The 16,923-nt window shown below is 37.9% G+C and overlaps 1 protein-coding gene across 2 annotated transcripts in view; it reads right to left on the reverse strand.

The window, feature by feature from the left end:
- Positions 1 to 16,923, reverse strand: part of WWC1 (WW and C2 domain containing 1) — an 84,647-nt gene that overhangs the window by 42,474 nt on the left and 25,250 nt on the right. The window lies entirely within an intron of this gene.

A 16,923-nucleotide genomic window follows, 5' to 3' on the forward strand; every position in this document is an offset into this window, starting at 1 on the left:
AGATCAGGAGGCTCTACTCATGGTCACTCATGCCTTAATCATCTCCTAGCTAGACTGTGGCAATGTGCTCTACATGGGGCTGCAAGTGGTCCAACACGTGTGGTTTGGGCACACCTTAGTACATCCGTGTAAAACCAGTGCCTCATAAGCTGCACAAGCTTCCAATAGGCTACTGAGTGCAATTCAAGGTTGTCACCTATAAAGCCCTGATTGGCACAAGGCTGGGCTATTTGTGGAACCACTTTTCTCTGTTTCTACCTGTCCCACAAGATCTGACAGTGTGGGCATGCTGTGGGTCTTTTTTATTAAATGTGTCCTTTATCTAGACCCAGGAGGCATGCCTTTTCTATTGTACTACCTACTTTGTGGAACAGCATGCCTGGAGATTTGGATGGCCCCTGCTAGCCTTTGAAAGGCTTGAAGACCTGTCTTTTCCCCCAGGCATTGGCTCTAGGATGCTAGTTGAGCCTGCTATATATGGTTTACAGTATTTTAGGAGAGGGTTTTGCTTGGTGCCTTGATCACATTGCATTCTATTATGTTTATTTTATTTATTTTGCTCTATATTTTCTTTTTATGTACTGTTAGCTGCTCAGAGTCACTAGACTGACATGAGTGGCCTTATTAATTCTGTAAATAAACAAACATACAACCCTGTAAAAACATTCTGTAAATGCATACTTCTGCTTTTTATTTACACAAACACACACACACACACACATAGAATTAACAAATTAAATATCCACTTTAAAAGCTTTTCTGAAAACCAAAGAAAATTATAATTTTTAAAGCTCTCCTTTGCAGCTTAGTTCTGCAATTCAATTTGGAGTGGAAGGAGCACCAAAGAACATTTATGACCAAAGCATTAATGAAAACAATCCAGCTGAGTTACTTTAAATCTTCTTGATTTGCATGTGTAATTAAGGAGTCTTAAAATTTGGCTAGCTCACACCCACTAACAGCCTAGAATGGTGTCAAAAATTGCCATTATAAATTCAGGTTATTCATAATGAGGGCTGACAAAGATTACATCAATGTGCCTTTCAGCTCTCCCACAGTGCTTCAAAACCCAGGATTAAGGATTTAGATGGTTTCTTCTGACAGTACTTAAAACAACGTGTCAGGAGCACATCAAAACTTGCCCATGTAAAACAATTACTTTGAGAATTGCACTGGATGCCAGTTAGCTTCCAGATACAATTCAAGGTGTTGGCTGTCACCTTTAAAGTCCTAAAGGGCTTAAGGTTGGAATGGAAGCTGCCTGGCTGGTGTGACTGGGAACAGCAGGTTGTTGAGAGTTCCTCCTCTAAGAGAATTCTGTCTACCATGACACCAGAGGTGAGTCATCATTCTGTGAAACACTTTACTGCAGATACCAACCTCTCCTACGTTTTATGGAGCTTGTGAAGGGTTTCTTAGGAAAGCGTTTCGGGGACATTAACTTATCCCTGTGGATAGCATGTTCATGATGCATTTGTTAGGAATTTCCTATGCACTGTTGATGTTTTTAACACAATGTTTTGGTAGTGTGTAAGCTGTTCAGAATCTACTGGAATTGAGTGGCACAGAAGCGCAATAAACATATGAACAAAGATTCATCAGTAGTAATATTTCTATATTGGCTCTTCAGAGAAATATTAGAAATATTAAAGACTTACACAAATATTGTAAGTTTACAAGCAAGCATTATATATTTTCCTTTGGTCTATTAGGAGTGAGGAGTCTAGAAATGTTTCTGACACTGGAAAACAAAAATGGAGATTGCTTTTCCTAGAGCTGGAGCCTTTCTCAAGCTAGAGGGCCTCCTGAGCTCAACATAAGAATCATTATGGCTCCTTTCTAGGGCTACTAGACTTGGGCTGCATAAATCCAGAGAATAATTTAATGGAAGGAAGGAGTCAGAGTTTTCAATATCTATTTGCTGCCATCTAGTGGTTTCCTGGATATTTGTACCGGTACCTGGTAACCCCCACTAAAGCTAACAAGGTTACTTTGAACCAGTTAATATCCCTCAGCCCAATCAGTGGACAAGGTTGTTGTTTCAGTGGGGGTTAAAAACTGGAGGAAGAAATGTAATTATGTTCCTTGTGTTGCTGGAGAAAAGGCTGACTATAAATCCAAGTAATTCCTACCTCTGGAAATCTCAGGAACTGCAGGATTTGATAGCCAACCTAAGGTTTGACTTCCCCTGGTAGCTGCAGCATTCAAAGACTTTGTAAGCATCATCTAAGGTGATAATCAACTAGGGACATTTTTTTGAAAATCAGTGTTCCAGGATCAACAGATTAATATCTGGATCAATTAATGCTTTGAGTAGCAAGTATCAGTTCACTTCAAAAAAATTCTCTCTTTCCAGGAAGGGTATCAATAATATGATTTTAAGTTACTTTATGAGACATTAACTTATTTATATGATAATTTCTTTCTTTAGAATATCATTGACTCTTTGACTTACCTTGATTCTTGTATATGTGGGTTTGTACATTTTTCTCTGTGAGGCATCTGACTATTGAGGATTTTTTTTAAAAAAATGTTAATTAAGATAATTGCTGTTAATCAGGGTTTTAAAACTAAACCTTGATTTACACATAATAGAAACTGCGAAGCTTTGATTATATTCTGTTTGCCTGTGATGAACTGCCTTCCAACAAACAACTCTTACAATACCACCAAGACAGACTCCATATCTGCAGCACCCCTCATGCTTCATGGTGCTTCCTTAGTTAGAAAATACTCAGAGCCACGCTGTGACAGTTTTATCTGCACTGTCGCAGGCCTCCCCACCAAGTACTAACCAACTGAGGCAGCACAGCACAGAATGCTTTTCCTGTAATTCATCTGCTCCTCCTCCTCCTCCTCCACCATACAGCATAAACCAAAGAATACTGCTCTTCTTTGGGTATTTTCACTGCAGCTTTTCCAATATGCAGTACTGACATGATAACTATTGCATTGTCACTTGTTTTCTTCCATGTACAATTTATATAATGAATTATATATATGCCTGTGTGGCTTACATACTTTTCACTGCATATCATGAATAATTTAATAAATGAAATACTAACTTATTTATAAGCCATATAATCATGATTTTATACAAACAGTTAAAAAAACACCCATATGTTTTGGAAATGTGATTTTCAGAAGCAAAACTACAACAGTTTTTACTATGACAAAAACACACTTTCCCTTTAATGTGCATGTATTTAAAAAAAATATGAATAATCCTAAGAAACACAACTTTTATTTAAAATGTACAGCTGAATATAACTGATAGTCCAGCCAAAATAAATATGAAACAAGTTATATCTTGTAAACTAATTTCAACAAAAAATATGTTATAAACATTTGAATCACATGGGAACTCCTGCCCAGTATATGCAATTGCAGAGATGAGGAGATTCTCGGCCAAGATGCGGCTTGTTCATTTTTGGTTTAGTCAAAATCAAATCAGTGGATTGATCAACAGTTGTTGCTTAAAAAAAAAATCCTAGCATACTGTAGTTTGTATAAAGCCAGCCCGCCTATACCATTCCACTGCTGCTTTGGTCTAAGCAATAAAATCAGAGAATTGGAAAGGATGTTACGGTCATCTTCTCCAACTGCCTGCTAAATTAAGTTCTATTTATAAAACACTATCATGTCTTCCTTTTCACATATTTTTTCCCAGGCTAAAACCATGTATTAAAAACTTCTCACGAGATGGAAATAAGTCTAGCATTAACTCCAGTAACCTTCTTCTGGATCTTCTTCAGAGATGGAACCATCAAATATACACATCTAGAAAAAGAGAAGATAAAAATCCAGGAGAAGGTAAAGCTTGATCCCTTCTACTCGATATACATAGCTTCCCCATGGCCAAACAGACAATGCCTCATTTGCTTCCAATTTTTATCATGAAATAATACTATAAAATAGTATTCTGTGATTAAAAAAAGAAAACACTGTGTGCTCACTTCACAGAGATCCAGATCATAGGACAATCTTAGCAGCTTCTCAAAGGATTCAGTGTTATTGGGACAGAGAATGGAGTTACCAAAGTGCATAGTTATCGATTCTCAAAAAAATGCAGTTAACATTTTGTGAGATCCAGGAGAAACATAAGATGCAAACAGCGGAGTGTATGTTAGCACAAATGCTCTTGATCATCCAAGTACTGAGATACCATTGATTTACTGCTGTCACTAATAATTGGCTGCCAGATTAAACTGTGAATTCTTTAAAATTTATAGTCATGTTTGCATCCATGCCTCATAACTTACCTTAACATAAATAGCTCCTTCTCCCCAGTGTGTACATACTATCACACGGAGAGAGAATTTTCTTTGTTTTCCACCAATCTTACGAGTCATGTCTCTAGATTTAGGACAAATGGTTAAATTATTGGCCAAAGATCTAATAACCAAAATGTAATGTACTGATTTAGCCTACTAATTAGCCTACTCATTGCACTACACTCAACTTCTCAGTGTTGTTTGTGTGAATTAAGTATAATCTCACATGGAAGTCTTATCCTTGCCTCCTCTAGCCTTGCAGCTTGAAAAACATGAGGAAGATTCCATTTTAAAAGATGCATCCCAATGTTAATTAATGTATTTTTTTTCTTTAAAATCACTGTATCTTTAAAATCACTGTCTCCAATAGATTAGCTTTGTAGCCAAGCCACCTTTGTCGCAACATGAATGCAAGAAACAGAACCTCATCATGCAAAGCATTTTTTTACAAAAAGATATTTGATACCATTTCAAAACAGATTTTATTAAAAATATACAAAAGCTATTTTAGAGAGCCAGGGTGGTATAGTGGCTAAGGTGTTGGACTAGTGGCTAGGAGGCCCAGATTCTAGCTCTCACTTAGACACAGAGGCCAGCTGGTGACCTTGGACATTTCCCTCTCAGCCCCCAAACAGCACCCAAATTATTCTCCCCACCATCCCATGATGCAGGGGATGAGGAGGGGCAATCTTTTGGCTTAGAGGTTTTGCTACCTAAAGTTATATGAATGTTGATCACAGCTGAATCTTAAAATGTTGAGTATCCCAGTTATGACCATACATGGACCATAGCCTAGCTTCAGTGATCCATGTCCACGCAGATGAGTTACTTCAATCCATTCTCCATGGGGCTACCTTTGAGGACGTCCAGAAGCAGAATATAACTGTGGAATACCTAAACAGGACCATGTAACACCATGTAATCTCTAAAGCACTGCTCTGGTTGCTTGTGAGCTACTGCAAATATTATTACAGTGTTGATACTACTGTAGTTTCTAAAACCCTAAACAGTTTATGACCCAAGTTCTTAAAAGATCACCATAAGACTTGTGTATTAAGATCAGCTGGAGAGGCCCTGCTGGTGGTCCTTCTGGGGTGGGAGGGGGTGGTTGTTTCATATTTGGTGACCTGGAGTAGGGCATTCTCAATGTCAGGTGCTTACTTATAACAGTCTTCCAAGGGACACTTGGCTGGTTTTCTTTCAGAAAAAAACAGGAGACATGCCCATTCATCCCATTATTTGCAGATAACAATTATTCCAGGACCAGATTATTATTTTAAATTGTCTTTTATTTTGCTTTTCTGTTTTTGTAATACGAACTTTGTGAGAGTGAGTTAACTACAGCTGAAGCAGCGTTTACCGATGACTAGTAAATCCAAAATTTTAAGAACCTTCCTTTTTTTGCCTGCAAGTTTCTATATATGTAGCTTTGTGTATTAGATCAGTGACTTATAACCACTCAGTACAGCTATAGGTTTTGAATATGCTGATTTTAGATGCAGTTACTGTCTACATACATCTTTGCATCCCATCATGATACATTAAGAAGTCACAAGCATGTGTTTCACAGAAGTATTAAGTGTTTCCTTTCCTGGATGGCTTTATAAATGCATGGTCTTCTCAGAATATGGAAAAGTGTAGTTTCTTCATGCTTTGGTATGAATTTCTGCTTAGAAAAAGTAAAATACAATGTTTTCCTATTTTTCTTTTTCATTTAGGGGCTGGACAATAATTTACAGCATGAAACTGTACTCAGCTGCTAATGTTCAACACCCTATGTACTGAAATAATCCTGTCCCTATTTCTGATTCAGTAATATTAGCAGATATAGTACAGTGGCTAGATTTTCCCAACACACAAAGCCAAAATAAGCAAAACAATTAGGACTTAACGCAATATCCAAGCTAATAGGGCTCAGCATGTTGTATGAATATGTTTAGTGTAATGGGGAGAAACCTTAAGGTCTTTAAATTGAGAAGCTACAGAATTATTCTTAACAATAAATTAAATGCTGCTGTAACCATCTTAGGTCATACTTCATCTGAGAACCTATGCTATTTGGAATCAAATACAGGTAGTCCTTGACTTATGACCACAATTAGGACTGGAACTCCCATCGCTAAGTGATGTGGTCATTAAGTGAGTAATTTCCAATTTTACGACCTTTTGCCATGGTCGTTAAGAATCAGGCTTCCCCCACTGACTTTGCTTTTCAGAAGCCGGATAGGAAGGTCACAAATGGTGATCATGAGACCTTGAGACGCTGCAACCATTGTAAATACATGCCGGTTGCCAAGTGCCTGAATTTTGATCATGTGACTGCAGGGATGCTGCAACAGCTGTAAGTGTGAGGACAGTCATAAGTAACTGTTTTCAGCACCTTTGTAACTTCGAATGGTCGCTAAATGAATGGTCACAAGTCAAGGACTACCTGTAATAAATGCATTTTCTGTTGCAGTACGTGCTCTTTGGGAATCATACCTCCTGAGATTCAGATTGCCCCAATTTTGCTGGCTTTTTGTAAGGTGTTAAAGACCTGGCTCTTCCCCCAAGTGGGCCTAGATAATGGGTGACCCCACTTTGTTGTGATGATTGGTGTCTGTCTGGCTTTGTTCCATGCAGTATGTTTGTTTTAATTGCTCTTAATCATTATTATGTTACTGTACTTATTGTTAGCCATCCACAGTACATGCCATATAAATCTACCTAATAAAGAAATATCTACTAATACATATGGCTGTTCTTAAGCTACAGCATGGTTAAGTGTCCTCAGCCACAAACACAGTAACACACCATATCATAAGAGGTCAACTGATTTTAGCCCAAGTTATAAACAGGAGATCTGTTCAAAAGTTAGAGAAATTTCTTATTTTAACCTGCTGGAAATTACCATTCCTACGTAATACCCTCTTGGTATAAAAGCTTGTGTCAAATAATAAATTGAATAGACTAAAGATATGTTTGCACTTTCATTTGTTAAACCTAATCCTTACTGAGGTTTAAATTTGGGTATAAATTAATATTAATGTTTTCAAATTACATAACAAACATTTAAATAATTATACTATTTAAAACTAAATATAGAAACATTTAAATATCATGAATAACAACTATCTTTCACATATTCCCTTCAATAGCTAGGTACTGTATCAATCAGAACAAAACCTGGTGTTCTAAAATAAAACTCTGTAGTAGTTGTTGTTTATTCATTTAGTCGCTTCCGACTCTTCGTGACTTCATGGACCAGCCCACGCCAGAGCTTCCTGTCGATCGTCAACACCCCCAGCTCCCCCAGGGACGAATCCATCACCTCTAGAATATCATCTATCCATCTTGCCTTTGGTCGGTCCCTCTTCCTTTTGCCTTCCACTCTCCCTAGTATCAGCATCTTCTCCAGGGTGTCCTGTCTTCTCATTATGTGGCCAAAGTATTTCCTGGAGGATGGACTGGTTTGATCTTCTTGCAGTCCAAGGCACTCTCAGAATTTTCCTCCACCACCACAGTTCCAAATCATCGATCTTCCTTCTCTCAGCCTTCCTTATGGTCCAGCTCTCGCAGCCATATGTCACTATGGGGAACACCATTGCTTTAACTATGCGGACCTTTGTTGTCAGTGTGATGTCTCTGCTCTTAACTATTTTATCGAGATTTGTCATTGCTCTTCTCCCAAGAATTAAGCGTCTTCTGATTTCCTGACTGCAGTCAGCATCTGCAGTAATCTTTGCACCTAGAAATACAAAGTCTTTCACTGCTTCTACATTTTCTCCCTCTATTTGCCAGTTATCAATCAAGCTGGTTGCCATAATCTTGGTTTTTTTGAGGTTTAGCTGCAAGCCAGCTTTTGCACTTTTTTCTTTCACCTTCATCATAAGGCTCCTCAGTTCCTCTTCGCTTTCAGCCATCAAAGTGGTATCATCTGCATATCTGAGATTGTTAATGTTTCTTCCAGCGATTTTAACTCCAGCCTTGGATTCCTCAAGCCCAGCATGTCGCATGATGTGTTCTGCGTACAAGTTGAATAGGTAGGGTGAGAGTATACAGCCCTGCCGCACTCCTTTCCCAATCTTAAACCAGTCCGTTGTTCCATGGTCTGTTCTTACTGTTGCTACTTGGTCATTATACAGATTCTTCAGGAGGCAGACAAGATGACTTGGTATCCCCATACCACTAAGAACTTGCCACAATTTGTTATGGTCCACACAGTCAAAGGCTTTAGAATAGTCAATAAAACAGAAATAGATGTTTTTCTGAAACTCCCTGGCTTTTTCCATTCTCCAGCGGATATTGGCAATTTGGTCCATAGTTCCTCTGTCTTTTCTAAACCGAGCTTGTACATCTGGCAATTCTCACTCCATGAATTGCTGAAGTCTACCTTGCAGGATCTTGAGCATTACCTTACTGGCATGTGAAATGAGTGCCACTGTTCGATAGTTTGAACATTCTTTAGTGTTTCCCTTTTTTGGTATGGGGATATAAGTTGATTTTTTCCAATCTGATGGCCATTCTTGTGTTTTCCAAATTTGCTGGCATATAGCATGCATTACCTTGACAGCATCATCTCGCAAGATTTTGAACAGTTCAGCTGGGATGCCGTCATCTCCTGCTGCCTTGTTATTAGCAATGCTTCTTAAGGCCCATTCAACCTCACTCTTCAGGATGTCTGGCTCTAGCTCACTGACCACACCGTCAAAGCTATCCCCGATATTGTTATCCTTCCTATACAGGTCTTCCGTATATTCTTGCCACCTTTTCTTGATCTCTTCTTCTTCTGTTAGGTCCTTGCCATCTTTGTTTTTGATCATACCCATTTTTGCCTGGAATTTACCACCGATGTTTCTAATTTTCTGGAAGAGGTCTCTTGTCCTTCCTATTCTATTGTCTTCTTCCACTTCCACACATTGCTTGTTTAAAAATAATTCCTTGTCTCTTCTGGCTAACCTCTGGAATTTTGCATTTAATTGGGCATATCTCCTCCTATTGCTGTTGCCTTTTGCTTTCCTTCTTTCTTGGGCTACTTCTAGTGTCTCAGCAGACAGCCATTTTGCCTTCTTGGTTTTCTCTTTCTTTGGGATGTATTTTGTTGCTGCCTCCTGAACAATGCTGCCAACTTCTGTCCATAGTTCTTCCGGGACCCTATCTACTAAGTCCAGTCCCTTAAATCTATTCTTCACCTCCACTGCATATTCCTTAGGGATATTAGTGAGCTCGTATCTAGCTGATCTGTGGGTCTTCCCTAATCTCTTTAGTCTGATCCTAAATTGTGCAATAAGAAGTTCGTGATCTGAACTACAGTCAGCTCCAGGTCTTGTTTTTACCGACTGTACAGATGTCCGCCACCTTTGGCTGCAAAGGATGTAGCCAATCCGATTTCGGTGTTGTCCATCTGGTGAAGTCCATGTATAAAGCCGTCTCTTAGGTTGTTGGAAGAGAGTGTTTGTTATGCAGAGTGAGTTGTCTTGGCAAAATTCTATCAGCCTATGTCCTGCTTCGTTTTGTTCTCCCAGGCCATGCTTACCTGTAATTCCAGGTGTCATTTGACTACCCACCTTAGCATTCCAGTCCGTGATGAAAATAACATCTCTTTTAGGCGTATTGTCCAGTAGGTGCTGCAGATCCTCATAGAACTGCTCTACTTCAGCTTCTTCAGCATCTGTGGTTGGGGCGTATATTTGGATCACTGTGATGTTAGATGGCTTGCCCTGAATTCGAATTGAGATCATTCTATCGTTTTTTGGATTGTATCCAAGCACTGCTTTAGCCACTTTACTATTAATTATGAAGGCTACTCCATTTCTTCTGTGGTCCTCTTGTCCACAGTAGTAGATCTGGTGGTCATTTGATGTGAAGTGGCCCATTCCAGTCCATTTCAGTTCACTGACACCCAAAATGTCTATCTTTAATCTTGACATCTCACCAATAACCACATCCAATTTGCCCTGGCTCATAGATCTTACATTCCAGGCTCAAATAGTGTGTTGATCCTTAGAACATCGGATTCGCCTTTCACCACCAGCACCGTCGGCCGCTAGCCGTCCTTTCGGCTTTGAGCTAGCTGCGTCATCACATCTGGGGCTAGTTGAACTCATCCTCTGTTCCTCCCCAGTAGCATTTTGACCATCTTATGACCTGGGGGTCTCATCTTCCGATGGTATACCGACATATCTCTGGTTGTGCTGATCCATTTAGTTCTCACAGCAAGAATACTGGGATGGGTTGCCATTACCTTCCCCAGTAATCGCATTTAGTCTGACTTCTCTGTCATGACCTTCCCATCTTGGGTGGGCCTTCACGGTTTAGCTCATGGCATCATTGAGGTGCTCAAGCTCCAGCACCACGACAAGGTAACGATCCTTTGCTGAAGAAAAAACTCTGTAGTAGTCACTAATTAAAAGTTCCTCCAATTATTTGATTAAAATTTTAGCAGAGTACTCATCACACTGATTAAAGCTTGGAATCCCATTAAAACAAAAAAAAAGTAAAAAATGTATTTTCAATTTAAATTGGAGCCCTTGGTATTCCTTTATAAATACAAAAGACTATAATCTAGCATAATCATTGGTTTCATTGATATAATTTGTGCTAAATGTGCTGAAATTGATTGTTCGTTTCAGCTGAATTGCAAATATGTCTTTATTACCATTGAGAAAGTGAGAAGGATGTAGATGTTAGTGTCCTGACTTCATGCTCAACCCTGTTATCAGATTAAAAAAATATAAACTGCTTAATGAACTAACAGTCAGTACCTAACAATGGCTTGGTTGGCCAGCTGTTGTGAGATAACTTTCTGAGGATGCAATGAGTCAAGAGGCACGTGTTCCTATTTTCCATGTAAACTAAAGACTATCCCTTATCACAAATTTTTAATAAGAGTAGACCAACAATTCTCTAGTGTTACATAATGTACACCTTCAGATTAAGAGTATTTTGCCCCCCAGAAATTAAACATCTAATCTTGGCATTAGAAAAATGAGCAAATAGAGGAGTTAAAGATAGATGTTATTATGCTCAGAGACAGCATTTGTGACTGTGGATCATAATTTTCTGGATTCATAAATCACAACAAACTCTTACTGAATTAAGACATTCAAAGCTCAGCCAAATTCTAGCTTAGCAAAATCAAAATCAATTTCTTGTTGGCACCTTTCAGTTTCTGCCTTCATAACATCCAGTAAACAAACCAAGAAGAGACATACTGTTCAAGTTTAGGATTATGTTAATGTGTGACCCAAAATTTGTAACTGAACAACAAATTCTGGTTTAATAGTGTCGTACCTTTTGCATTTAATTATAATATGGTTTCGACATCACACAAAGATCAGGCCTTGGTCTTTGCAATCATCACCATAAAAGCAGAAGCAAACAGGTTGCATGCATAAGCAAGCCTTAATTTACATTATGTTTTATTACCTGGAATGTCTACTTTGCTCTAGAATAGCATACAACAACAAACAGGTTAACTGTAACTGTAGTTAGGGGTCAGTATGCTTATAGGGCCATAAATTTAAACGCATTCTACGTCGGCAGAGGAGACAGTCTCAATACTTTTTTCATTCCTCAATCCTTCATAAAAATTTAAAAGTGACTCACAATCATCTTCATTGCTACCATCCCCCCAATTTAGCAATGTCCTGCACAATATTGTGCAGAAAACATCATTGAATCAGTACTCTACCACTGAAAAATAAAATCTCCTTGCCTGTCCTCATTCAGTGAAAACAGTAAGGGGAAAATGGTTACTCCCCCATCCCCATTTTTTCAATGCATCTTATGTGAGTTTGCATGGCTGCTTGCTGTTGGCCAAAGGGAAAACAATTCCTTGCTATTAACATGTCATTCTTCTCTATCATTCCTGCTGCATTTAAATGCCCACTGAAGGCACTAAAGGATTAGGTTTATGGCTAGCACTAAAGGTAGAACAAAATCATCACAGCTTATTTCCACCAGACACTTCAACAATGAAGGCTTAATATCTCATTCCTGGAACGTGAACGGTGTATTTATCTCCCTGTCTGCTCCAGTCCAGGCACTGTAGCAGTCAGAAATGGGATGCTTCAGCCCCCATGGCAGATCACTGCTACTAAAGTCACAGATTACTATAATACCAGGGGAAGATTACTGTCTGCAATAAAGGAGATCTTATTATAATGTAGTTTAACCCTCACATGTGCTTAACAACCACTTCTTTCCCTTCCCGAGTCAGTCTTGAAGCTGAAAGAGAATCACAGCTGCCACTGGTAGGTGGACTTATTTGTGTGGCTGTTAGCAGCTAGGATGAGGAAGGAGTTCCTGCCAGCTAAAACCAGCTTCAGCAGACTTTCAGATGAATTGCTGAAGAACTGGCAAAATACTGACTTAGTCCCCCAAATGGGATACAGAAAAGTAACCAAAATCATCCACTGATTTCTTAAGCATATTATTACATGCACACTGAGCTACACTTTTGAAATTAGAAATTAAAGCCTTGTTTGTCCATTCTATCTCATTAGATTAACATTTATGTGAGGGGTGAGCAGAATTTCAGCATCCTGCCCCACCATTATATTTCTCTCCACTATCTCTCTACAGATACGCCCTTAATAGGTGAAGGGCAAGGTGAAGGTGGGGGAGAACAGATACACAAGAAGGAGTTAAATTGGCATGCATTCAATCCTAAAAAACTCTGTCATGTAATTTACTTACTTCAAATGACTTTAAATTTTCAAGTGCAAATGAATTGCATGCTAGAGTACTGAAAGTACCTGCTGATGCTTTGAGCAAAACTTTATGTATTATCTGAGAAATCATGGAGAATGTGTGAAGAGCTAAATGACTTTTCTTCAAACTTCAGCAAAAGGATCACTGAGCTACAGATCATTAAAAGATTAATCTGTAAGCACCGTGAAAAAATATGATTACCAGAAACACTTGTCAAGAACAAGTCTTGCCTGTCAAGCCATATCTCAATGTTTGTTCTGCTAACCTATTTAATAGATTGTGAGGATGTAGTAGACAAAAAGTATCCTAATTTCAGCAAAGCTTTGGATAAAATATCCCATCACTTTCTGATAAGAAAGCTTGTAAGGGTGGGTTGGATGGCATGACAATTAAGTGGATACATAACTTGCTCAAAAACTCTATTTGAAGAGCATGTATTACTTGGTTCTTTAACAAACATTAGAAAAGTTTTGAGTGAGGTGCCACAAGGATCATTCCTGGGCACTCTACTCTTCTACATTTTTATTAATGATTTGGAAGAAGAGCAGAGGAAATGCTTAACGTACTTGCAAAAGATACAAAATTAGTCTGGATAGCTAATACCTAGAAGAAAAAACACTCCAAAAGCTCTTGATAGGTTAGAGAAATTGGAAATAGGAAATATAGGAAACAAACATCAAAATGCATAGGTATGCAATCAGAGATACCTGACTTGGTAATAGTACTTATGCAGAAGATCTTGGAACAGGAGTCGATTACAAACTGACTATGAAGCAGCAATGTGATGTGGCTGGAAAAAAATGTAAATGCCATTTTTGGCTGCATCAAGAGAAGTATAATTTCAAAGCACAGGAACTGATAGTTTCATATTATTTGTAAATGGACAGATCTTTTCTTGAGTACTGTGTCCACTTCTGCACACTATATTTTAAAAAGGACTCAGATTCCTTTGGAACAGGTTCAAGGAAGAGCAGTGAGGATGAACTGGGAACTAGAATGCACATCATCTGAAGAGAGATTGATGTAATTGGGAATACTTAATGTTATACTGTTTACATCTTTTGTGTGATGACATCCTGACACAGTAGACAAACTAACAAAATGTTGTCTACAGTGTGCAAAGTCTGGAAAACTGAGGTCTGAAAAATCAAGATTTCAGTATACAAAGATTTCATCTATAATTAATAACTCATATATACAAATAATTATTTAGTGCTTCAGTCACTGATTAATAGATATATGTGAGCCAGCTCTGAGTCAGCCATAGGTAATTTTCTATATACTGTTTGATTTACTCATAGTTCTAAAAGAGTAGACAATAGAGAAGAAGCCATCAAAATGCTATTTGCTAATGCAACAAAATGCTTCTTTTGTTTACATATTTCTGAGCTTTGGAGAGTTTCTAAACACAAGTTATATTTTCAGCCTGTAGAAAAAACATTGGAATGCTTCCAGTTAGACAAAAGCATTTCCCATCTGGAGAAACAAAATTTGTGGTCATTACACATTTGTAAAGGTGACCAAAATGGTTTCTTGAACATTCTAAAAAAATTGAGTACTAAAAACATATGAGCATTTCTATCAATTCTGTTTTCAAAATCAACTTTAGCAGAATTCTGTGTGTCCATCCACGCAAAGTTTATTTATTTACTTATGTACTGCAAAGCAATGTCAAAGCTTAAAAGAAGCAAATGTAATCACCCAGTGGCCTGATCCATGTTTATGGAATTTATGGAATTTAGTCCCTTGGAATCAGTAGCATTTGCTTCTTAGTAATTGTGCAAAGACTTCTCTTAAAAAGTGAACAAAAATACTTTATATCCACTTCTATTACTTTGTCAAGAGAATAGTTGGTTAAGTCAGTTATAAATAGCTATATTCTTCACCTTGTTGAAGTACCTCTTCATATTTCTGTGCACAGTGCACTTCTGAAAAAGATCCACTATTCAGGCATGTAGTCTGCACACATGCAAATTTATATTTCTGTATCAATGGAGAACCAGTTTGGTCGAGTGGTTAAGGCATTGTATTAGGAACAGTTAAACCTAAACTCTAGTTCCTCTCTCCATCCTAGAAAGGGAGCAATGGAGACTACTCTGGAAATGTTTTATATATATGTACTGTATGTATGTATGTATGTATGTATATTTGTGTGTGTCTGTGTATGTATGTGTGTATGTACATGTATGTGTGTGTGTATCTGCCCATCTCACATTTGTGACTCTGGGTGGCTATGTTGCCAAGAAAACTGCATGGACATGTCCAGGCAATTGCCTGGAGCAAAGAATGACTTGAAGACACTACACATACACCAGCGGAAGATGTATGGTAACTGTATATTTCTGTTCAAAATCAGCTTTTGAACGGTTATCAATAAACATATGGTTTGGATTTGCTTGTGTCTCCATTTCAATATATACTTATGTGTATTCGTAACATTATTGAGTATGCACCACTTCCAATGAGTGAAAGAAATACTGCAGGTCTTAAATGAGGGTAGATACATACTCAGGCTTTTACCCCTTTCTCCCAATAGTATCAAGGCATTATCAGAGTGTAGCACAAAAATGGAGATAAACTTCTGACAGCATACAAAGTAGGAATTCAGTATAATATTCACCTCAGCATTTGGGGGGAAAAGCCCCTCTCATACTATGGTCTGCTGAAGGCTTCCAAGCAATAGTTCTCAAATGTGGGAGACAGGGAATAGGGATGCTCCAGACACTGGGATGCACTACATGCATTCCTATGTCCTTTTTCATTTGCAGATATGGAATCCTTTGCATGCAATATGAACCCCCTCATGGAACTGCCAGGAAAATTGATTCCCTGGCCATTCCTTGAAGGAAAGAGAGATTTTCCTTTCCTCAGGATAGCATAGGTTAAAGCTCTCTGAAATCAAGAGTCATAGGGATGTGTTATGAAAGGGTGGGAGGGAGATTATTTTCCTTGCATTATGGGTGTTGTTAAGAAGCTGCAGTAGCCTAATGGTAAGCAAAACACTAACGCAAAGAAGCCATGTAACCTCTAGAGTTTGAAATATCAGGAACAGGGCAAAAAACATGTTTATTCTGAATGACTACATTATTGAACATATAGACATTAGTAAACCTAAAGGAGACAGAAAATATAAATGCAAACTTCCAGTTCCCAGAAACAGGCAGCACTTGACAACAAAGATTTTATGCAGCTATAAAGTTGGATATAGTTCATATATTATTTAAGTGCATAAACATGCTGAATATTAGTTTATCTCTTTTCAGTTCAGAAGAATGCAAGTGAGATTTCAGTTTCACAACTATTATTCCACCATTCATACCTATGGAACAATAAGTGAATCTATTTTCTTCCTGACTAACTTGAAAAGATCTCCAGGGAAATTTGAAACAGCTGTAAAGTATTTCTCAATAAGACTCTATTACTGCCTAACACCTAAATGTTCACAGCTCTTTATCCCAGAGAGAATCTACAATGAAACGCACAGAATACCATTATTTTATAACAGCATAGGTGAGAAATTCTGAATAAACCTTTCTTGCACAGACATGTCTTTAATATAACTGGTTGTGAAACATTCTCAAATTCCTTACAGTAAATACAATTTTCCGGCAATAGCTTACGGGGAACAGATTATCACATTGCTTAAATCTGATCAACAAAGCGTAGTTGAAGCCTAACAACATAAAATAAAATCATGTAATATAATGGCCCAAAATAAGATTTCTTATTATTCAAATAATCATCAACTAAGGATAACATTAGGAAGAAGGAGGTATGTTCACCGTCTTGAGTTATTTATAAAAATAATAAAGGCAGGAAAATAAATAAATAGATAGATAGATAAATAAATAAATAAATAAATAAATAAATATTTGCTTGACACAGTTCAACAATAATTTCAAAATAGTCACCAAACCTTGAAATTATTATACCAACTTGGTTTATATAACCCGAT

Source organism: Candoia aspera, chromosome 2 (genome assembly GCF_035149785.1).
Source record: "Candoia aspera isolate rCanAsp1 chromosome 2, rCanAsp1.hap2, whole genome shotgun sequence".
Classification (NCBI taxonomy): Eukaryota; Metazoa; Chordata; class Lepidosauria; order Squamata; family Boidae; genus Candoia; species Candoia aspera.